Source organism: Gorilla gorilla, chromosome 15 (genome assembly GCF_029281585.2).
Source record: "Gorilla gorilla gorilla isolate KB3781 chromosome 15, NHGRI_mGorGor1-v2.1_pri, whole genome shotgun sequence".
Classification (NCBI taxonomy): domain Eukaryota; kingdom Metazoa; phylum Chordata; class Mammalia; order Primates; family Hominidae; genus Gorilla; species Gorilla gorilla.
In genome coordinates, this window is record NC_073239.2 from 99961026 (window position 1) to 99986792 (window position 25767).

The 25767-nt window shown below is 34.5% G+C and overlaps 1 long non-coding RNA gene across 1 annotated transcript; it reads right to left on the reverse strand.

Moving 5' to 3' along the window:
* Positions 1 to 16718: 16718 nt before the first annotated feature.
* On the reverse strand, positions 16719 to 21758 carry LOC129526737 (uncharacterized). The gene is made up of 3 exons (XR_008671472.1): positions 21728 to 21758; positions 18488 to 18619; positions 16719 to 16979 (listed from the first exon to the last, which is right to left on the reverse strand). It is a non-coding gene; the product is annotated as an uncharacterized lncRNA (long non-coding RNA).
* Positions 21759 to 25767: the final 4009 nt, after the last annotated feature.

A 25767-nucleotide genomic window follows, 5' to 3' on the forward strand; every position in this document is an offset into this window, starting at 1 on the left:
AGTAGTGGTTGATAAAGTATATGCCAATATTTAATTTTAAGTGCTTTTAAAAATAAAATATTTCTTCCAACTGTAATACAAAATTATAAATGTATTTGGATATAAGACATTTTCATTTAATCGAGAGTTTATTTTTTAGTGAGTGGGCATGCCTTTTATTTGTAGAAGCTCCTTTCTTAGTATATTACAGAGTTTACATTGCACAACCAGGCAGCTTTTACTGGCTGATTACATGAATTTGTTTTTTCTAGCTATCCTTGGAAGTCTTTGATATTGCAGAACTGAATTGACTGGTGCCAAAGGGGAAGCTTTTGGAAATCTCTGATATAAAATGTTCTTCTTTGAATAAAAGAAATGCCCCCAGAAGTGGATTTTAAATCCATTTTGGATCTTTTCTGCTGGTTGTTAACTCTACATTCATCATTTTGTCCCTATTTTATATGTAATGCCCTCAATAGATGTTTTTATGGGTGGTTCTTAACACCTGTATCCTCATAGATTAACATGTTCTGCTGATTAATAACATGTGCATTTCCACTGTTTACCTGAGAGCATTTTAGATTGGTTTGTAGTAATCCAAAACCTTGCACCAGTTTAAACTCTTTTTAAAAATGATATATTAAAACCTTCAATGTGAAACGCAGCATGTTTGTTTCTGGGCATATGAAAATGAATAAAATACATGTGGCTTTATACTTTCTATTTCTACTGTAGATGAGAAAGATGCTAAAAATAACTAACTTAATTACAGGCACACTTCAGAGATATTGGAGGTTCTGTTCCAGACCACCACAGTAAAGCAAACGTAACAGTAAAGCAAATCACATGAATTTCTTGTTTTTTCAGTGCATGTAAAGGTTATGTTTACACTATACATACTATAGTTTATTAAGCGAGCAATACCATATGTCAAAAAAATGTACATGCCTTAATTTAAAAACTAGCTAAAAATGCTAACAATGGACTGAACCATTGGCAAGTCATAATCCTTTCACTCCTGAAGGATCTTTCCTTAACAATGATGGCTGCTGACTGATCAGGGTAGTGGTTGCTGAGACTGTGGTCACTGTGACAAGTTCTTAACATGACAATAAAATTTGCTACTTTGATTCTTCCATGAAAAATTTCTTGGTAGCATACAATACTGTTTCATAGCATTTTACCCACAGTAGATCTTTCAAATTTGGAGTCAATTCTCTTCAACCCTGCCACTGCGTTATCAATTAAGTTTACGTATATTTAAATCCTTGGTTGTAATTTTATAATTCTAACAACGTTCACAACATCTTCACCAAGAGTAAATTCATGCATAGTAAGAAACTCATATCATTCAAGTTTCATCATAAGATTGCTGCAGTTCAGTCACATCTTAAAGTTTCACTTCAAATTCCAGTTTTCTTGTCATTTTTACAACATCTGAAGTTACTTCCTCCACCGAAGTCTTGAACTCCCAAAGTCATCCATAAGGGCTAGAGTCAATTTCTTCCAAACTCCTGTAAAAGTTGCTATTTTGACCTCTTCCCATTAATCCCAAATGTTCTTAATGGCATCTAGAATAGTGAATCCTTTTCAGATGCTTTTCTGTTCCCTTTTCCAGATCCATCAGAAGACTCACTATCTATGGCAGCTGCTTGTTTTGGCTGCTTTGATCATCTATCCAGCCTTGCAAAATTTATTTATTAAATTATAAGACTTGAAAGTCAGAATTACTTCTTGATGTGTGTGCTACAGAATATATATTGTGTTAGAATGCATGAAAACAACATTCATCTCCTTGTACATCTGCATCAGACCCCTGGGGTAATTACGTACATTATCACTGAGCAGTAATATTTTGAAAGAGATCACTTTGTTTTCTTTTTGAGCATTAGGTTTTGAGAATGGGCTTTAAATATACAGTAAACCGTGCTGTCATCCAGGCTTTGTTGTCCCATTTATAGAGCACAGGCAGAATAGATTTAATATAATTCTTAATAGCCCTAGGCTTTTTGAAATGGTAAATAAACATTGAATTCAGCTTAAATTCACCAGCTGGCTGAGCCCCTAACAAGAATGTCAGCCTGTCCTTTGAAGTTTTGAAGCCAGACATTGGTTTCTCCTCTCTACCTATAGACCTAGATGGCATCTTCTGCCAACATAAGGCTATTTCGTCTTCACTGAAAACCTGTTGTTGGGTGTAGTTACCTTCATCAGTTATCTTACCTAGATCTTCTTGATAACTCACTTCATCTTCTACCCCAACACTTGCTGCTTTGCCTTGCATTTTTATGTTATGGATATGGTGGTCTCTTTACTTAAACTTCATGGAGCAACATCTGCTTGCTTCAATTTTTTCTTCTACAGCTTTCTCACTTCTCTCAGCCTTCACAGAATTAAATAGAGTTAGGGTTACGCTCTAGATTAGACTTCGGTTTAACAGAAGGTTTTGGCTGGTTTGATATTCTATACAAACCACTCAAACTTTCTCCGTGTCAGCAATAAGGCTGTTTCACTTTCTTATCATTTGGGTGTTCACTAAATTAGCATTTTCTTCATGAAGGTTTTCTTCGCATTCAAAGCATGGCTGACTGTTTGATGCAAAAAGCCTAGCTGTCTGCCTATCTTGTTTTTTGACAATGTTTTCCTCACTAAGCTTAATCATTTCTAGCTTTTGATTTAAAGAAATATGTGTGACTCTTCCTTTCACTTACACACTTAGAGACCACTGTGGGGTAAATAATTGGCATAATTTCAACATTGTGTGTCTCAAAGAATAGCAAGGCTTGAAGACAATGGAGAAATGACATTAGTATTTATCAGCTGAGTTCTCCATCTCATATGGGTATTGTTCGTGATGCCCTCAAATTATTTCAATACTATCATCAAAGATCACTGATCACAGATCATCATTACATATATAATAATAGTGAAAAATTTGAATATACTATGAGAATTATCAAAATGTGACACAGAGGCCTGAAGTGAGTGCATGCTGTTGGGAAAAATGGTGCTGATATACATGCTCTATGCAGGGTTGCCACAAATCTTTAATTTGTAAAAATTACAGTATTTGCAAAGTTCAATAAAGTAAAGCACAATAAAGTAAAATTTGCCTGAGTTTAAATAAAATTGTTATAAATATAATAAAGGGGCACCTTCATTTTACAATTTCTGTTGTAAATAATTGTATATACTGCATGCCACAGTTGAAGAAATCAACTGTAATCCAGTTACCAAAACAGAAGTCAATTGTAGCTGACATACCAAAACAGAATTAATATTGTCAGTCATTTAAAAATTTGGTCATCTTAGGGCTTTTTTTTTAAATTAAATGAGCTCAACTCCATAGGCAAAGGAAAAAAAAAGTATTATCTATGAAATGGCAAATGTGATATGGAGAATATTTTATGCAGTGATTTTTTTATCTCACTGGGTTTTTGGATTAATTAAAGGTAACATAATGAATTGAATGGTGCCTAGCCACTTAAGACTGAAGCCATAACAAACTGGTTAACAGATGCCAACAGTTGTCTACTGGCTTTGGGTTGAAGTTGGTAGAACATTAGGTGCATACAAAATTAATTCCACTCTGTCAGATTTTCTCGTTTTTGTTGTTATTTTTGGATGCTTTTATTTTCTGTAATGTAACTGTGATCTTTGTAGGCAACCAAATAAACATTGGATGTGTTCTATTTTAATTTTTTCTACAAATGACATGTTAAAATATCACATACTCTTTGCTTCTATAAAAAAATTTAATAAATGAGGAAAACTATTAAATTTTAATAGCTATTGGTATACTTTTCCAGTTTTATTAAGGTATGATTGACAAAAATTGTGTGTATTTAAGGTGTACAATGTCATTTTATATACATATACATTGTTAAATTATGTCACAACCATGCTAAGTTCCATCGTGTATGGGCACTTAGATTGTTTTCATAACTTGACTTGTACAGTAAATTAATGGTGCAATAAAGTTGAGAGTGCAGATATCTCTTCAGGATGGTGATCTTATGTCCTTTGGCTATGTACCCAGTAGCAAGACCACTGGATCATATAATAGTTCTATTTTTAATTTTGTGAGGAACCTTCATACTTTTTTCTATACTGGCTTTAATAATTTATATTCCAACCAACAATATGTAAGAGTTCCTTTTCTCCACATCCTCATCAACTTTATTTATGTATTGACTTTTTGATAATGGCCATCCTAGTAGGAGTGAGGTAATAGCTCATTGAAGTTTAGATTTACATTTCTGTCATGAATATTGATGCTGGACACCTTTTCATGTATCTGTTGGCCATTTGTGTGTCTTTGGAAAAATGTCTATTCAGGTCCCTTGCCTATATTTTTAATCAGGTTATTTGGTATTTTGCTATTGAGTGTATTTTGGGCATTAATTCATATATATATATATGATTTGTAAATATTTTCTTTCATTCTGGAAGTGGCCTTGTCGTTGTTGATTTTTTTCTGGCTGTTTGAAAGATTTAATGTGATGTAGTCGCATGTTCTCATTTTTGCTTGTATTTTCTATGCTTTTGATGTTATATCACAAAAATCATTTCAAAGATTATGAACATTTTCCTTGTGTTTTTCTCCTGTGAGTTTTATCAATGCAAGTCTTACGTTTAAGTGTTTAATTCATATTGAGTTGATTTTTGTTTATGGTGTAAGGTAAAGATCCAGTTTCATTCCTTTGCATATGAATATCTGGTTTTTCCATTTATTGAAGAGACCCTCCTTTTCCCTTTGTGTATTCTTGGCATCTTTGTTGGCGATGATTGACTGCATATGTGTCGGTTTATTTCTGGGCTCTCTATTTTAGAATAGACTATACCAGTATATATATGTGTATATATATATATATATATATATATATATACACACACACACACACACACACACACATACATGTATATGTATACATGTATGCATATGTGTCTATTTTTATACCAGTACATATACCAGTACATATATATGTGTAAGAACAAACACACATATATATGCACATGTGTATATGTATATATGTATGCATATATGTCTATTTTTATGTTAGTATCATACTGTTTTGATTAATAAGATTTACAATTTGAAATCAGAAAGTGTGATGCTTCCACCGTTTTCTTCTTTCTTAAGATTGTATTAGCTACTTTGTGTTTTTTGTGTTTTCATATTAAAATTTTATAATTTTTTTCTCTTTGTATGAAAAATGCCTGTGAAATTTTGATAGGATTTGCATTAAATCTGTAGATTGCTTTAGTACTATAGATATTTTAACAATATTAATTTTCCCAATCCATAGACAGGAGATATCTTTCCATTTATTTGTTTCTTATTCAATATCTTTTAACAATGTCATAATTTTCAGTGTATAGAACTTTTACTTCCTTGATTAAATATATTCCTAAATATTTTTTTGTTACTGTAAATGGTATTGTTTTCTTAAATCCTTTTTCTGGCAGTTTGTATTTAATGTATAGAAGCACAACTTGAACTTCTGATTTTGTTTATGTGTTATCTTCCTGATTTCAGTGAATTGTCTGTGGTCTCCTGTAGCTCACTAAGCTTCCTTCAAAAAATTGCTTAAAATTCTTTGTCAGGAAGTTCATAGATCTCCATTTCTTTGTGGTTAGTTACTGGAGAATTACCACGTTTCTTTGGCAATGTCACGTTTTCTTAGTTTTGTATGTTCCTTGAAGTCTTGTACTGTCATTACACTTTTAGAAAGACCCATCTCCTGCAGTCATTATTGAATGGTTTTGGGAGAGAAACACCTTTATCAGTCAGCTCCTTAGGCATTTTGAGGTTCTTTCTTTCAGTTTCGCCTATGAATGTAGTACTTCACCGTTTTGGTTCCCTCTTGTGGAACACTTAGGCATTACTAATTCAGACAGGGAGAAATCATTGCAAGCACAAATAAACTAAAGGAGTAATATACACAGTCTCTGATCCAAAAGTAGAGTAACCATTTATCCTAGTTTTCTTTTTCATGTAACTTAGATCAGTTGCCTTGACTTAGTTTAGCAATTAGCACTCTCAAAACTGTCAGTTTGGATCATAAATTATATCACCTGTTGTGGATCTTTAGGGAAAAGATAAACTAGTTAATAAATGTTACGGACCGAAAAAAATGGATATTCTTAAATAAAAAGTTAAATTAGATGTCTATCCACACTAAATATCAAATTCAATCAATACGAATATGGGAAAAACTATTTAGCATTACATAGTGAGGGTTAAAATGGAGCAAATGATCATTGATTATCTCTTCAAGCTTTGGCTCTGGTTCTCACCCTAGAGTAAGGGTGTCTTTCTAGTCGGTCTGCTGGAGGGGGCACTTTATCCTCATTGGTCTATCAAGTAGAGGTCTCTTTTGTGACTGGACCTGCCTGGAGTAGCACTTTCTTCTTCTTTTTTTTCTGAATTCTCACAGAAGTGTTCTAATGTGCTATCTGTGGCCCTAATTGAATTTTAGTTCTAGTTAGTTGCTATCTAAGATCACTTTAATTTTTGATGCTATAGTTATCACCATTTACTAACATTTTATTCACTATTCTTTAAAGTCCTAAGTCATTTTTATGTGTACTATTACCTAACCATTATCTTTCATCTTATTATTATAGTCTTATTGGTTACTTAGGCGACAGCATATGCTTTTAGGAGGGCACTATCGTACAAAGCAGATGACATGTTCTGAAATTATACTACATTCAAAACCTGAATTTGTGACTTTGAGAAAGGTACTTCATCCTTTGACTTCCAAATCCATCAAACATGGATAATAGTAATACACATTCCATATTCCAGGGTTGTAGCGAGAATTAAATAAGACAACCTATGAAAAAACTGTCAGTATTGTGTTTCACATCTAATAGTGTTTAATGAATGCTGTCTCTTTCATTCATATTATGTTTATCTTCATTAAATTTAATTTATTATATTAATCTCTTCTCTTTCACCAGCAAATACAGCTTTGTTTTCAATTTTGCTATTACAGTCATAATTATATTATTCATATATGCAATATTTTGAAGTAGTTTCAATGCAATCATACAAATCATTGAATCAAAGTGTAGAATAGTAAAAGGTCAAAAATCAGAGTTCATGACACCCTGAAACACACCTCACTTTTGGTGAATATCTATCAGCTCACATTGGAGATGATTATTCAACAAGTAATTAATATATTTATTTTACTTGAATTTGGTGTATAGGGTAATCAATCTAGTCAATTATCACTGAATTGTTATCACTTCTATCCAATAAAAAAAGAAGTCTGAGTGACTGAGAAAGGGTTTAAACAAGGTGTATATTGAGTTTCTAAATAAATCACAGATATCGAAGAAGTGCTCTAGGGCACTGGTTAGGGTACCTTTTTTTTCTTGTTTTTTTTGGGGTGGGGTGTTAAGACCTCAAAAGCACAGACAACCAAAGCAAAAATAGACAAATGGGATTATATCAAGCTAAAAAACTTCTGGAAGCAAAGGAAACAATCAGCAAAGTGAAGAGACAACCCAGACAATGGGAGAAAATATTTGCAAACTATCTGCCTGACAGGTGATTAACCACCAGATTATATAAGAAGCTGAAATAACTCAATAGCAAAGTGTAATAATAATGATCTGATTTTAAAATGGTCAAAACATCTGAATAGACATTTCTCAAAAGAAGACATACAAATGACAAACAGGTATATGAAAAAATGTTCAACATCACTAGTCATCACAGAAATGAAAATCAAATCTACAATGAGATATCATCTATCCCCAGTTAAAAAGGGCTTTATAAGAAGGCACACAGTAACAGAAGCTGGTGAGGACACACAGAAAGGGGAACACACATATATTGTTGGTAGAAATGTAAATTAGTACAGCCACTATGAAGAACAGTACGGAGGTCCCTCACAAACTACAAATAGAACTACTATATGATCCAGCAATTCCACTACTAGTATAACCTAAAGAAAGAAAAGAAATATATTGAAGAGATATCTGCACTCTCATGTTTACTGTAGCCCTATGCACAACAGCCAAAATGAGGAATCAACCTAAGTGCCCATCAAGGAATGAATGAATAAAGAAAATGTGATATGTGTACATACTGAAATATTACTCAGCCACAAATAAAAATGCAATCCTGTCATTAGCAGAAACATGAATGCTGGAAGCTATTACACTAAGTGAAATAAGTCAAACACAGAAGGACAAATATTGCATTTTCTCATTCATATTTGAGCTAAAAGAAAAGTGGATCTCATGAATGTAGAGTAAATATGTGGCTACCAGAGAGCAAGAAAGAGGGGGAAAAGAAGAGAGGTTGATTAATGGGTACAAATATAGTTCGATAGAAAAAATAAGGCAGTGTTTGATAAATCAGTGGGGTGACTATAGTTTACAATAATCTATTGTGCACTTCAAAATAGCTAGAAGAGAAGAATTAAGACGGTTCTTACATAAAGAAGAAAACAAATAATTATGGTAATTGACTTCCTAAGTACACTAATTTAATCTTTAAAAATTATATGAATGTATTAAATTATCACATGTACCCCCAAACTATGTATATTTAATATGTATCAATAAAATTAATACAAAAAAGAAAAATCTAAGTGCAGTAGCTAAAAATAATATAAAATACTGTTGTGATGTTCATACTTCAATATCCTTATTTCAGGAATACAGTGTTAAATCTCCATTATGTCTGGATACCTAGTACTTGATATTATTTATCATGGTACCACAATTCATCACTAGGTTTATTGGAAACTGTGACAAAACTAAATTTTTTCTCCTTCATGTGGGCTGCTAGAAAACATCAAAGGTATTGGCTTAATAAAACACTTATTTATTTTTCAAATATTCAATTATAAATCTGAATACATACACAAGAACAATGTTTCTGAAGGGACATGCAACTGTGACTAATTTACTTCTTCAAAGAACCCCTGAGAGCTGAGCAATAGACTAAAACCTTGTGCACTACCTCTGAATGCTATAATTATATTGAAATTTCATGAAATAACAAATACATAGAAAGAAAAAAGTTCCCAAAGACATAGAGTGTGTGACTATCTTAACTCTGAAGACTAGCTTTGAATTCTGTCAATCCTTCCAAAATTAGGGAAATACAGAATCCTAATGTTAAACTGAGATAATTTATAGGAATATATTAAGCAAATCGCAGTACTTCAAAACAAAACTCCAAACCTGTTAATGTTGTTTGCCCAACAAGTTCCTACTGGAAGGATGTAGCAAAAATATATTCATTATGGAATGTAGTTTCTGTTTAAACAAGCAAAGTTAAAAGGAACGAAGCAATTGGCCAGGTTAAAAACTTATAGCTTCTATTGAGTCTTAGTGTGGTAAAAATCCAAAGGAAGGAGACAAGGGCACGGCACTTACCCAAGAACCATTTGCTGTGGAAAGCTGGCTTGTTATAAGTTTATCTTCTAAACTTAATAAGCTCATCACAAATATTGCTTCTTCCCATCATTTTTTCTGGTATATTAGACATTTTTTAGAAAGATAGTATATCAACTATATTAAAAACAATTTTAGAGGATAAAAATGAATCATCTGTAATATTTTTAATAAAATTATTATTTTTAAAATTTTATATTCAGAGGGTACAGGCACATGTTTGTTATATGGGTATATCGCATCATAGTGGGTAGGCCTCTAGTGTAACCCACATCCAAATAGTGAACTTTGTACCTGGCAGGTAATTTTTCAACTCTTAACCCCCTCTTACCCTTTTCCCTTTTGGAGTTCCCAATGTATATTATTTCCATATTTATGTCCATAGGTATCCTTTGTTTAGCTCTAATACATAAGTGAGAACATGTAGTATTTGATTTTCTGTTTGGGAGTTATTTTACTCAGAATGGTGGCCTCCTGCTGCATTTATTTCACTGCAGAGGACATGATTTTATTCTTTTTTATGACTGCATAATATTTCATGGTATATATGTACCACATTTTTTAGTCCAATCAACCATTAATGGACACTTAGATTGGTTTCATGACATTGCTATTGTGAACAGTGCTGTGATAAACATAAGAGTACATTTATCTTTTTTAATATAATTATTTATTTTGTTTGGGTAGATATCCAGTAATGGGATTGCTGGGTTGAGTGGTAGTTCTATTTTTAGTTATTTGAAAAATCTCTGTACTATTTTCCATAGAGGTTGTAATTTGCAATCCCACCAATAGTGTAAAAATGTTCTATTCTAAGTCCATGCCAACATCTGTTGTTTTTGACTTTTTAATGATAGCCATTCTGAGTAGTGTTAGAATATATCTCATTGTGGTTTTAATTTGCATCTCTCTGATGATTATTTATGTGGAGCATTTTTTCACGTGTCTGTTGCCCACAGTATGTCTTCTTTTGAAAAATATCTGTTCATGTCCTTTGCCTAGTTTTTAATGGAGTTGTTTGTTTTCTTTACGTTGAGTTGTTTGAGTTCCTCATAGATTCTTAATACTAGACTTTTCTAGAGGCATAATTTGCAAATATTTTCTCTCATTCTGTAGGTGGTTTGTTTATACTATTGATTATTTCTTTTGCTCTCCAGAAGCTTTTTAGTTTAAAGCCCATTTTTTTTGTTTCGTTGCATTTACTTTTGGGGTCTTTGTCATAAATTATTTGCCTAGGCCAATCCAGAAGAGTCTTTCCTAGGTTTTCTTCTAGGACTTTTATAGTTTCAGGGTCTTATGATTAAGTCTTTATCCATCCTGAGTTAATTTTTGATGAGGAAATGCCTTTGCGTATGATGAGAGATGAGGGGGCCCAATTTCATCCTTCTGCATATGGCTAGCTAATTTTCCCAACACCATTAACTGAATAGGGTGTCCTCTTTCCATTGTCTATTTTTGTCAAAGATTAGTTGGTTTAGGGTATGTAGCTTTATTCCTGGGTCTTTTTTTTCTGTTTCATTGATCTGTATGTCTAGTTTTGTTATCAGTATGATGCTGTTTTATTTACTATAGCCTTGTATTGTAATTTGAGGTCAGGTAATTAGATGCCTCTGGATTTGTTCTAATTGCTTAGGATTATTTTGGCTATGAGCTATAGCATTACCTTTTCTATTTCTATGAAAAATTACATCGATAATTTTATAGAAATTGCATTGAATCTGTAGATCTCTTTGCGCTTTATTGTCACTTTAACAATATTGATTCTTGCAATCTGTGAGCATGGTGTGTTTTTGTATTTGTTCATGTCATCTACAATTTCTTTTATAAGTGTTTTGTAGTTCTCTTTGTAGAGATCTTTTACTTCCTTGGTTAAATGTATGTCTAGGTATTTTATATTTTTAGTGGCTATTATAAATGGGATTGAGTTCTTAATTTGATTCTCAGCTTAAATGTAACTGGTGTTTAGAAATGCTTCTGATTTTTGTATGTTGATTTTGTATCCTGAAATTTTACTGAAATCATTTAAGTCTAGGAGTCTTTGGAGGAGTCTTTAGTGTTTTCTAGGTAGACAGTTATGTCATCAGAAACAAAGGTAAATTGACTTCCTCTTTTGCAATTTGGATGCCTTTTATGTAACAAAATTATTTTTATTCTTTTTCATATTTCCTCATTCTATAAATGTGAAAATATATTTTATGTAGTCAAAATATTAATAAAAATAAGATTTCATGAACTAAAATATTGTATTCTAACTGATTTTCATGTTGCTTTATAATCACATTTGTTGCTTCATATTAGTTCATCACATATTATAAAAATGTAGCTATAAAAAACAATTATGAAAGACAGATATTTCCTCACTTTTAGACAGTTAAAATGGTATCATTTGTTTTACTAGTTCTGGCACTGGCATAGTAAATAATATGGTCTGAATATTTGTACCCTCCCCCACCGAGATTTGATGGGAACCCAATCACTAATGTAATGGTGCTAGGAAGCAGGACCTTTGGGAAGTATTTAGGTCATGAAGTCAGAGCTCTCATAGATGAAATTAGTGCCCTTGTAAAAGATATCCCAGGATGAATCATCTATTTATGAGATGGGCCCTTACTAGGTACTGAATCTGCCAGTACTTTGATTTTGGGCTTTCCAAACCCTAGAACTGTGAAAAATAAGAGTTGCTTATAAGATACCCAGTCCATGACATTTTGTTATAACTGCCTAAACAGACCATGACCAAAAAAAAAAAAAAAATCAGTATTGAAAAAGGGAGGTGGTGCTATAACAAACATCTAAAATATGAAGTCTTTGGAACTGGATAATGGATAGAGATTGGATGAGTTTTGAACTGCAGTGTAGAAAAAGTTTATGTTGCTATGAACAGACTGTTAAGGGTGATACTAGCGAGGGCTCAGACAGAAAGCCTCAATTTTCAGATAATACCTAAGTAATCCCGAACAGAATGCTATTATAAACATGAAGGATAAAGGCCGTTATGATGAAGTCTCTGACAAAAATGAGAAATGTGTTATTGGAAACACAAATAGGAAAAGGAAATTCTTATAATGTGGCAAAGAACTTAGCTATATTCTGTTTGTGTCCTAGTGTTCTGTGGAAGGTAGAACTTGTGAGTAATGAAATTAGATATTTAGCTGAAGCTATTTCTTAGTAAAATCTTGAAAGTGCAGCTTGACTTCTCTTGAGTGCTTAAAGTAAAATGCTAAAAGAGTATAATGCTTAAATGTTACATTTTTAATCCAAAGGGAAGCAGAGCTTAGCATTTTGGAAAACTCTCAATTTATCCATATAAGAAAAATATGAGAAATCTTTTTCAAAAGACAACAAGGATGTGTCCAAGCTACTATTTAATAAGGTGATTTCCGTGAATTTTCCATGTCAACAGAAGCCAGGTGCCATTCATAAATGCAATAGAAGAATGATCCCAAAGGCATTTTGGAGATTATTAGAGCTGACCTTTGCATCACAGGCCCAGAGTACAAGGGCCTAGCGGATAGAATAATTTCCATGCTTTGCTCCTGACATTCCAGGGCAGCACTCCTCACTCACACCAAGTGTGGCTCCAGTGGGCCCAGGTGTGGAGAGGGCTATGGTGGCTGCCCTTTCAGAGGGCACAGCTGGTAAACCTCTGCAGCGCACATGCAGTGCCATCGCTGATGGCACACAGAGTGTACTATCAGTGGGACCATGGCTATCTACATCTATATTTTGAAAGATGGAGGCTGCCAGAGACTTGGGTGCACTACCTAGGCAGAGGCACCTCGATGTAGGGACAGAGTCCCAACTAATGGAGTGCCTAGTGCTGTGAAGATCCTAAGATTCTATTTTTCTTTCACAGCACGAAACATGTATTTTAAAAAATTATCTACTGCCTTGAGGCAGCAGTAAGAAAAAGTGCTTATTGTTCTACAGTGTGATGTAAAGCAGTGATAAGAGCTGCCTACATCCTCTCCTGGTACAGTCAGCACCTGTTGAAGTCCTATTGATTTTAATTCAAACCTACCCAAGGTGATGGCACAGTGCCCCCTCATGCCTTCTCTGCCCCTCTGTCAATAATTTGAAATGTCAACCATTTGGAAGGATAAGAGTTTGCAACTTCCATTATGATCCCTCAAGAAAAGCTATACCTAATACAGTGTGTGTGTGTGTGTGTGTGTGTGTGTATGTATGTGTGTGCTTACACAGCTGCATAAAACCTATATAAGTATTTGTATGTACAAAACACAAACTTTCAGCTCGTATTCTCATTTGCAGTTCACTGTATCAAGAAAGGGTTACAGAGGATGGAGCTATGACTACAAGTGACTAGAATTCACTGTGGACCACTCTCAAAGGAAAGCCATTAAAATGGGCTTTTTAAAGTTAGGTTGCCTTTATTATTTAGAAGACTTAGTCCTCAGTAACTAACAACCATTATGCAAAGTCCTAAGAAAGAAATGCAAGAGGGAAGGCCAGAAAAATGCATATATTCTTTATTAGTTTAGTGAGCTTTGTGTACAAAATTAAGTTTAGTTCTCTACTGGACTAAATTAGACTATTTAGTAATATGAGAGGTCTACTTATTTGGTTATAGGTAGAGTAGATCTACATCCTGAATTAAAGGCAGTCTTGGTGTTTTGCCTTTAGGCCATCACTCTAGTCTTGGCTCTGAAGCTCTAATTTTCCTGTTCATATTGAAGAAATGATGGTTCCCCTGTAGTATTATAACTGACATCATTATTAAAGCATGAACCATAAGAGATATTCTGAGAGTTTTTTCTCTTAAAGAAATGAAAATGTGAAATTATGGTAGTTATATTATTCCATTAATATCAGTGTTAGAAAAGCATTGAACAGGCTAGTGGGAACGTAGATTTAAAAGAGAAAATCATTTCTTAACCTTAAAAAGAAGATGCCAGGTCTTAATAATACATCAAAAATCAATAATTGAAATGATCTATTCCAAAACATGTTGTCCTCAAAACACTAGCCTTTTATTTAAGAAGATGATCTGCTTATTTCAAAAAGTGTGATGCTGCTCCATCTTTCTGCACTTCCCTAAGAAGTCACAATAATTTGATGCTTATGTTACTGTTCAAAACATTTTTTCAGTCTTTATGGAAAGCTTTGATGCTCCAAATAAATTTCATTATACAGTAGATCAAAGAGGACAATGCCTTTCACCAAAGAAGTATAACATATCAATTAGCGTTTCATCTATTGGAAGCTATATATATATTTTTCCTTCAATAAGTCCTATCAGTACCTACAATGTGCCCAGAATATGTGATAGGACTACGTAGGTGTGTTTTCAGTGACAGGAGAATAGACCTGGGATAGGTAAAATGTGCTGAGAACAAAGGGTGTTAAAGTTCTATCATTATCATAAAATGCTTTGTATTATTAATAATACTAATACTAATGCCTATTATTAAATATCTATTTTATTCTATGATTTCTTCCTCTTGAAAATATCTCATAAACTAAGACAAAATGTTAAGTGAATTAAAGAGAGAACTATTCTGTTTCTACCAGAAATGAAGCTGGAAATCTAAGCTTAAAAGACTAGATTCCAACTTGGAAGAGAGCACCAACAGCTACGCATCACTTGAGGTTGTTTAAACAGAGTGCCAGCCAGAAGCATCCTGTAATGCATCAGCAACTTGCCCTCTATGAGAGGGTTCTGACGTTTGTGGGAGCTGTATGCGCATCTATAAAGCTGAGGTTCACTCCCCAAGCACTTGGAGTCTGCTTAAGTATTGCATTATTTTTGACTGAGTTCTGATGAAAGTTTCCTTTCTGTGATTTTATGATCTGCATCAAAGTTGAAGTCATGATTGCGAGTCTTAATTTAGATCTACTGTCACCTGGAGAACATAATTCCCTTGGGATACTAGAAGAATTTAAAAAATTTACTAATGCTCATGTTTCTCACATTTTGCCTAAAAAGTTCTACAGTGCTTTACCTTATATGATAATCTGATACTCAAAGGAATATCATGGCACACAAACTTCAAATTTGTTGCTTAGATAAATTATACTCCTTTATTCCAACTGAACTCACCCACTAGATTTGTGCAAATTGATTTGTTTTGTAATAAATATCTCAAAAAAAATTAGCAGAATTTCCTTTTGCTCTTTAAAAAAAGGGGCCGGGCGTGGTGTCTCAAGCCTGTAATCCCAGCACTTTGGGAGGCCAAGGCGGGCGGATCACGAGATCAGGAGATTGAGACTATCCCAGCTAACATGGTGAAACCCCGTCCGTACTAAAACTACAAAAAAATTAGCTGGGCATGGTGGCACACGCCTGTAGTCCCAGCTGTAGCACAGGCTGAGGCAGGAGAATCGCTTGAACCCGGGAGGTGGAGGGTCCAGTGAGCCGAGATCGCGCCACTGCACTCTAACCGGGGCAACAGAGTGAGACTCAGTCTCAAAAAAAAAAAAAAAAAAAAAAAGGCAGAAGTCTTGGACATGTTTCTTTGTGCATCCTTTAGAGCAGTAGTGCATTATCTCTCTATTGCTTCAAAACAAATTACCCTAACGCTTTGTGGATTATAACGCTAAACATTTATTATCTAACATTTTCTGTGAGTCATTAATTTAAGCATCGATTAGTCAGGTGATTCTGGTTCAGATTCTTTCATAATGTTGCTATCAAGCTGTTGGCCTGAGTTGCCATCACCTAAAGGCTTGATTGGGACTGAAACGTTCACTCAAGATTGTCCCCTTATGTGGCTATTGGCACAGGGTTTCATTTCCTTGCTGGCTGCTGGCAGAAGAACTCAATTGTTTGCCATGTGGACCTTTCTTTAGGGCTGCTTGAGGGTTCACATGACATGACAACAGATTTTCCCCAGAGCAAGCAGTCTAAGAGAAAGAACAGGATAAGGCAGTTTCTTTTATGATCTAGTCTCAGAAATCACACATAATCGCCTCCACCATATTTCATTCATTAGAAGCAAATTAGTAAGTATAGTACTTGTTTAAGGTAAGGGAAATCAGCCTCCACCTTTAGAAGGGTGGAGGATTATTAAATAATTTGTCGATCTATTTTAAAATGACTACATGGTAAGAAGGGCTGGCTCTTTCTTAGAACTGGTTTGTATAACCTTCTTGAACCGGAAGGAGCACCTTTCTTCTCTACCTTAGTATTCAGAGTAGGAGATTTACACAGAAACTTTAAATGCATAAGATTTATAACTGTGTGTATTTAATAGAAGCAGTGTGCAAGGTTCCGTGTGGAAATAAAGGTAGAGTACATAACAGTTTACTGTGCACTGTTTCCAATACCAACAAGATGTTCAAAATCACTTACCTTAGTGGCACAGACAGAGATTTAAATATATGCAGCATCGTTCCTAGTTGGAAGACTTTAGGCAAGTTGTATAATCAGTTTTCATGTCAGTTACTTCATTTACTTAAATGGATTCTTACAATAACTCTGTGAAGTGTGGAATATTATCCTCATTTTATAAGAAGACAAAAATTGAAGCTCATTACAACTAGAAAGTGGCAGAGTCAATGTTACAATCCAAGTTTAGTTGATGCCAAAACATCTTTGGTTTCTCCTGTGATTTCTGGAAAAGAGAAAACACTTAAAATTGGTCAGTGATGTAGCATATATGAAAGTGGGGAGCATTATTATTAATAAAGTTAGTATCTACACATAAAACAAAGTTTCATAAATAAAAATTATTTCTATTGAAGAACAATTAATATGTGGTTAATTAAATCAACAGAATTTTAACTATCAGCAGGCTTTCAAGATTTTTTTTTATTTTTTTGAGACAGAGTCTTGCTGCGTCCCCTAGACCGGAGTGCAGTGACGTGATCTCAGCTCACTGCAACCTCCAGCTCCTGATTCAAATGTTTCTCCTGTCTCAGCCTCCCAAGTAGCTGGGATTACAGGCTCCATGACGCCTGGCTAATTTTTGTATTTTGACTAAAGATGGGGTTTCGTCATGTTGGCCAGGCTGATCTTAAACTCCTGACCTCAGGTGATCCGCCCGCCTCAGCCTCCCAAAGTGCTGGGATTACAGGCGTGAACCACTGCGTCTGGCCTAAAGATTGTCTTTAACTTAAAACGTTGAGTTAGGGTATGCAACCAAGTAATATACTGCAATAAAATTATTCAGCCCTACTTATTGCCTTGCTCTGTAATTTCATATTAAATGTTGAAGCAATATGAAGCATTATGATTCACAGCTTAGTTCTAGTGACACAGTGCAAGCAAATGTCAGCTCCAGGATGCTCTTGGTTAGTTTATACCTGCCTTATTTATTCAAAACCCAGATTTATGTGGTATCTCGATTATACCGTAAATAGAAAAAGGGATACAGGAAATGTCAGTTACACATTACAGATGCCCTATCCCTTTCACTGTTTGCTGTATACCACTTTGAACCTAGTATCGAACACTAGCTTAATAACTCTGAATTGAGCCAATCAAATTCAAAACATATTCTTGAAACTTAGATGAATTTCTGATAATTCAAAATCATTGATCCTGCTTTGAACAATGTAGGTTTTTCAGGATATTTGAATTTATTGAATATTTAAGTAGCTAAATTTTCTTAAATTCTTACGGATTCTTATTGAAAGTCTCAATTATAGAATCAAATACTGTCATTGAAGGGAGCATCAACTCAAAAAAGCACAGAGATCAATGCCATGTCTAAGAATGCTGGTCTATTTCCTTTAGGCTGCATTAGCTTACACTGGACTTGAACAGGTTACTGAACTAATGAGTGTTTAATCTTACTGTAATTTATGACATGACAATTTATTGAGGCTGAAAAAGTGATCAGTTTCAAAAGCTCTCCCTTAATATGTGGGAAGTAGTTTGCACACTGGGCAAGTATAAATCACAAAGTAATAAAAGTCGTGTAAGATTGTAACAAATATAAATTGCTATATAAATATTAAATAGATTTCACAATATTTTTAAGCCCTGAAACATCAAATCACTTTGCAAAGAAATAAATGTCAAATGACATGGTGTGTGTTTATGCATACTTCTTCTATGGGCCATTATTACAACTTTAGTAACATTGCTTTAAAATTTTCATATCCAGAGCATACTCACTTTTGTTATTTACTTTGCTTGGCTTCATTCTCTTTGTTTCAAATAGCAACCTTAATTTTCCACGGAAAATTTTGAAATCTGGGGCTTGAGGCTGCTGTGGTGACTGGTCACTTGCTCTGTTTGGAGAAATTGCTAAAGAAGGTAAGGAATGGCAAGTACGTTACTAGAGGGTAAGAGTCCTGAAAAAAAAATGATACCCATTACAGTTACACCAACATTTGTGTGTATGAATTTGGTTGATGTTCAAAGGCAAACTTAGAGAGTAAAACTATGTAAATTGACAATATATATCTTGAGGGGTAAATATGGAAGGAAACATGGCAGGAGGGAGACTGGGTAAGTAAGAGATTTTCAGCTGATACCAATACAATGATTATGCCAATATATAGTGAATTCTTATAATTTTATGTTGCCTTGGTATCCATTTTGAATATGTTTACATTTTTTTATACCAGAAGTAAAGCTTAGTCACTCTTGAAACAGTTTCTAGTCCTACACCAACTCTCAGTTCCCCGGTGTAATCAATCCAGATATCTGCCTTAAACAACTTCCCAGTTGTCACCACTTCCCTAAGCGACAGCTAGATATAGCCTACTTGACTGGCCCTGCTAATCTGCACATCCCATATGGACTGTGCAGATATGCAACTGTGACCATTTTCCAGTCACAATGTTACCTCTGAGACTTTGTGTCTGCTTGCTTTAAACCTACCAAGCAAAACTTCCCATAGGAAATCTGTTTGAATAATATCCTAGATCCCAATAAAGACATTGATCCATGGTCTCCTTCTCTCTGTCTCTCCGCCTGCTCCTTAACCCTCATGTGTGTGGCCTCCAGACATGTCTATACCCCTCAAGATCTGTAAATAATAAGCTATTTTCATGTTGTGTCTCTCCTAATCATTGAAAGGGTGCTCTCCATCTTAAAGATCCTAAATTAAAACACAGTAGTAAGTATTACTATTATCATCATTATCACTGATATTTCATGTTCCTACTATGTTGTTGCAGGTCTTTAACATAAGTATTTTCATTTTTAACCCTTACCCTCAATGAGATAGCTTTTTACTCTCATTTTTACAGATGAGTGAGTAATCTGTCAGGGCAGTTGAGGGAGATCACACAGCAGGTGACTAATGATGGTTTTACATAAACCCAGGATAGTCCTGTTCTAAAGACAATGCTGCAGATATACTATGCCCTCTCCTGACTGCATCTGTGCCATGCCATTTGAAATAGCTTGCCTTTCTTGTCATTTCAAGTGTCTTAGACCTCAAATATCTTCCTCTACTTTTCCCCCAGAGCACACAAATTTACCTCACATGCAAAGTCACTGACTGGCCTAGGGTGACTACTGTTGACTTAGCACACACTGGGATTTTTTTTTTTTAATTTTATTTTCTTGCACCACTTTGACAGAGCAAACAATTTGCTTCTTCTTTCAAGGCTGGAATGGAGTACAGTGTTTATTTGTGTCCACTATACCTGACTAAAACACACGGATAGAACTGGGTATGTGCTGGTGTTGAGAATGGAAAGGCATCAGAGAAGGGACTTCAGATGACAAAGGTATTTCAGAGCATGGCATGTTATCAGAAACATGATGTTCTTTAGGCAAGAGAAAAGGATAAAGACACGAACGTAAAATAAAAACTATGAGGAAAATGTCTCCTAATTTTCAAAATTCGACAAAAGCAAATCATCAAGGAAGTTCATGGCGGCACTCTGAAGGACTGGCTGGGATTAGTACTAAAATTACAGAACACAATTCCAGCATTTAACAGGAGTAGTAAAACAAGACATATCTGATCTGGAAACTAAGTCAAGGATTGCCTCAGTCCACAAAGGAAATTCTATTCGTAAGAAATAATTGAAGAGGCCACTTCCTAAAATCAGAGTATAGATCAGAGAAATTGACTTGATTTCCAGCTGTCAATATAGCTATCTTTGGCTGACTTGTTATACAGCTGAGCAAGAGGAAGTTCCTCTTCCACAGGTAGAAACTATACAAAACTAAGTGATTCAGCTTTATGAAACATGCATCAGAGAAAGGCAGTTATGACATTAAACATTTTGATGATAAACTCAATTTCTGTTTTGATATTCAATAATCTGCAGATGCAAGCTTTTTGCCAATAACAAGAAATTTACTAACATTATTTATAGTTGTATTCCTAAATGATAAATGTTTGGATGTTTGCAATTTAAGTAAAAGTCAAAATAAAATAATTATTTCTACTACAAACGTTTTCAGAGTAGTCTTTGATTTTAAACCTGAATGCTTTTTTTGTTGTTTTAGTTATATCTTTGTTGACTGTATGTATCCTCATACCTAAACAATTAATGTGAATTCATAAAAGTTGGCGTTTAATAATGTTAATAAAATGACAATAGCTATCATTTAAGGGCTTGATGAGACTGACTGTGATAAGTGCCTAAACACAGAATTACCATACTTAAGCCTTACAACAGCCTGTCTTGAAGGTTACCTTTATTAATTCCTGGAGAGGCTCAGGAAATTTGTCCATAGTTTCAGCTAACAAAAAGGTCTATTAGACTCACACCTAGACTGAAAGCTTTATTCTTATTATAAAATGTAGATACATGCTATGCCAATATAAGGTTCTTAATCAACTTCAATTTCATTATGCAATTGTATAGAAAACAGTCAACTTTTCACTGGAGTGAGAGGGAGGACAATTATTAGTGTCAAGCTGTCTTGTCCTTTTACCTACTCACAAAGACAATATAAAATTTAGTTAAAATATTACAATCAACTTGAGTAAAAAAGGCATCATCCATGGTTTTCTAATTCACTATTTTCTTTATTTTGCTATTTTGAACCAAAATATGTCTTTTTTATAAAAACTCAATACTTTTGCTTTTTTTTTTTTACTTTTTAAAAGCATACTAGAAACATTTGAAGTTTCGAAAGGTTACTACAAGATAGCTGAAAAATTTACTTTATCTAGAAAGGAAAATCTTGGAACATTAGTGTAAAATAATTAAAGTAACTACGCAGGAAAAACAAGATAATCCTACCAAATAAGTTAGATTTCACATGGTAATGATTTTGCTGTTTCAAAATGTTTGTAAATGTTATAATATTGAACTGGGCTTGATCTACGTTGTTCCATTACATGTTTAATTTAATAACAATAAACTTTATTCTATGCTTTCTTCCTATTTTCCAGTATCCAATTTCTCAAAATTTTATGAAGGCCAGAAAATGTTTATTTACCACAGCACATATAAGACAGCTGGGATCCAACAAGTCTACAAGCTATCCAACTGAAGAGGTAGCCTCAGGTTAAGTTCTTTGGTATGAATTCTTCTGAGATTCTTAGAGGACCTTCTTGCTTTGTTCCTTGAGCCCCAATTTAAGACTATTGCTGGAATTAGAAACTAACAACAAAAACAAAAATATTCACTGTCACTTTGTCGTGAGTGGCACAAGATCAGACATAACCAGATCCATGCACATTTGTGTATTTTCACAGTCAGAATTTTACTATTTCAGTAATAGAAACTATGAGCCACATGGAATTTTTTCCCAAGGAGGAAATTCTTCTTGGTACTACCCACCACTCAGCAATAAGATCCATGGGTACATAGGCTCAAGCCACTCCACAAGTCAGTCAATATTGCAAACCACACGTAATAGTATATTTAATCAATATATAAATGTTAGACATTAAAATTTCAAACCAAACAGTAGCATTTGACGTCAAGAGAGAAAGATGATTAAAAAGGTGTTAATGAACCAGTCCAAGGAGAGTGACATGGACAAGGAGAGTGTCCTCACCTGATCCAGACAGTCATCAACGTCTTGCAAAGAAGAATCCTTGATTTAGGCAGAGTCTTCAGCAGCAGATGTGAGGTGCTGCTGATCATGAATGATGAAAAGACAGGGGCTATCAAGAAGGCCATGTCTAGCTGCTGAATTTCTGCTCATTTTATGAACCTTGAGTCCTCTGGTGAGAATTGATAGTAAAGGGTTACACCCTTATCTGATTTGGTATTATCTCTACTGACTAGGCAAACATCTGGACCCTATTGGCTTGATGCCTTTTGAAATGTAAGATGGAGTCTTTTTCTAAGACAGACTCACTATTTCAAGGGAACTCACTTATTATATTCTACATGTCATGTAATAATATATTTTCAAGAGGAAAGGTGCCTTAAAAACAATCTACTTTCATCATTTGGTTTTAAAAATTGAGGAAAATGGGAAATGACATAATTTGTTGACTTACTTGAAACCCACTTAGCTAAACTACCATCTGAATAAATGTGTTCCCTGAAAATTTATATGTTAAATCTCATCCCTCAAGTTGATGCTGTTAGTTGGTGAGGGTCTTTGGGGGTTGTTGGACCATGAGGGTAGAGACTTCATGAATAAATTAGTGCCTTTATAAAAGAGACTGCAGGGAGATTCCTCTGCCATTCTGCCAACTTCAGCAAGAAGTTGTCTGTTTGCAACCCAGGCAAGAGCTGTCACTAGAACTCAGCTAGGCTGGCACACTAATCTCAGAGTTCTAGCCTCCAGAATTATGAAATAAATTTCTACTTAAAAAATACTATACCCAGTCTTTAGCATTTTGTTATAGCAGCCCAAATAAACTAAGACAGAAAATTGACACCAAGAAGTGGAGAGGTGATGTAACAAATGCATTAAAATGTGGAAGTGGTTTCAGAACTAGTAACGGGTAAAGGCTGGAAGACTTTTGAAGTGCAGGTTAGAAAAAGTCTACATTACCATGAACAAATTGTTTAGGGAAATTTGGAAAAGGCTTAGAAGGAGAGGAGGAGTGATTTAGAGAAAGTCTCGATTGACTTGGAGAATACCTGAGATATTTTGAACACAATATTGTTAGAAATACAGAAGGTAAAGGCCATTCTGATGAGGTTTCAGACAGAAATAAGAAACATGTTATTGGATTTTAGAGAAGAGGCAATTCTTGCTATAAAGTGACAAAGAACTTGGTTGAATTATGTCTGCATCCTAGTGTTTTGTGAAAGGGTAGAAATGGTGCATAGTGAAATTGGATATTTGAAGGAGGAAATTTCTAAGCAAAATATTTATGAATGGCCTTGCTCCTCTTGACTGCTTATGTTAAAATGAGAGAATAAAGAAATGATTTAAAGACAGAATTGTTCATCAAAATGGAAACAGAACTTAAAAATTAGGAAAATTCTCAGTCTATCCATATTGCAAAAATAAGAAAGCCTGTGTGAAAGAGAATAAGAGTGTGGTAAAAAGAATAAAGTTCAGCCATCTCAACTGAAGCTAGAAGCTATTGATCAAGACAATGTGGAAATTAGCCTGCCATGTAAACAAAAACGAGGACCTATTTTCTAAGACTATGGAAGAAAATGGAAATCATCAGTGCTGCCCCTCCTGTCAAAGGTCCAGCTTGCAAGAGTTATATTCCTATGATCTTAGATGGGTAAAGCCACTGGCAGGCAATTCTGAGCAAGGAGATCTTTAGACACATGACTTAACCCATGAAAGCTGCAGTTTGGGTTGTGTTCAGCAAAACTGTGGTCATTGGCTCCAGCAGGTCTAAAGGACAGAGGGCCAAATTAAAAAAAAAAAAACATATATATATTCATATTCTTGAGCCTTAAGGGTTTAGATTTGCTAGAGACATTTCACTCTCTTCTTCTTTCAAATTTCTTTCTTTTTGAATAGGAGTATCTATCCTATGCCAGAACCACAATTGTATTTTAGAGGCACATTATATGTTTAATTTCACAAGTTCACAGATGGAGAACAATTTGCCTCAGAATGAATTGTACCCTAAGTCTCAACCCTATCTGACATAGGTAATATTTAGATGAGATTTTGGGCTTTAAACTTTTTAGTTACTGCTGGAACAAGTTAATACTTTGGAGACAATAGACTGAAATGAATGGGAAGAGTACTGCATCTGAGAAGATAATGAATTTTGGGATCCAGGGACAATAATATGTTCTGAATGTTTATGTCTTCCCTAAAATTAATATGTTGAAAACTAAATCACCAAGTGATGGTATTAGAAGGTCAAGTCTTTGGGAAGTGAAAAGGTGATTAGGGCAGAGCCTTCATGAGTGGGATCAGTGCTTTTAAAAAAGAGGCTTCAGGGGGATCCCTCCTCACTCCTTCTGCCGTGTGAGGTTTCAATGAGAAGACTGTCTATGAATCAGGAAACTGTCCCTCATCAAACACCCAATATGCTGGTACCTTGATTGTTAACTTCCCAGCCTCTGAATATGAGAAATAAATTTCTGGGGTTTAAAAACTATCAGGGTATGCTAGTTATAGATGCTTGAATGTACTAAGTCAAGGTAGGACCCACATTTTCTGATGTCCAGGCAACAGTCAAATTCTATTTCCTTTCTTTCTGAATTTGATAATCAAAATTCAATGATACAAGTTTATTTTACAAATTGCCACATTTACATACTAAATTTTAAATAAGACTAATTTTATGAGAATCTCTTATCTTAAACAGAAGACATAAAAATCATAAAATTTTTAGGATTTTTGACCTACAAGTAGATTAATTATATTAATCCTTGAGAATTAAATAGAAATGAAAAGGAGATGTTGGAAAAATGTAAAATGGCATTAAAATCAGTTTTTTTCAGCATAGTGTGAATATTAAACTTTGTGGAAATAGATCATTTTCATCATCATATTTTGTCTCACAAGTCCCCTGTAAAAAAGAAGGAGAACATCTTTAAGGGCATCTGAAGTTGTTTTGGATTCTCCCCCATACCCCTCAAAAATGATTTACATCTATATATTAGTTTCCTATTGCTGAAGTAACAAAATGTATTCTTTTATAGTTCTGGAGGCCAGAGGTCCAAATTCCTTCTCAGGGGCATTGGCTGGGGTAGTTCTCTCTGATGATCTTAAGGGAAAATTCATTTCTTGTCTTTCCGGGCTGATAGAAGGCACCCACATGTCTCAGTTCGGGGTCCCCTTCTCTGCACTACACTAACCTCTTGCTTTCCTTCCCTTCATCACACCTCCTACTACTCTTCTGATCCCCTTGCCTCACTCTTATCAGGACCTTGCACTCGTATTTGCTTTACTTTAATTATCTAGGTTAATCTCAGGATCTCAAGATTCTGAATTCAATCACATCCTCAAAATCTCTTTACCCACATAAGATAACATATTACAGGCGCCGAGGATTAGGGTGTGTTGTTTTTGGAAGGCGGCATTCTTCAGATTACCAGGATCTACCATGAACTTGATACTTAATCTTGTCTTAAAGGTAAGATTTTAAG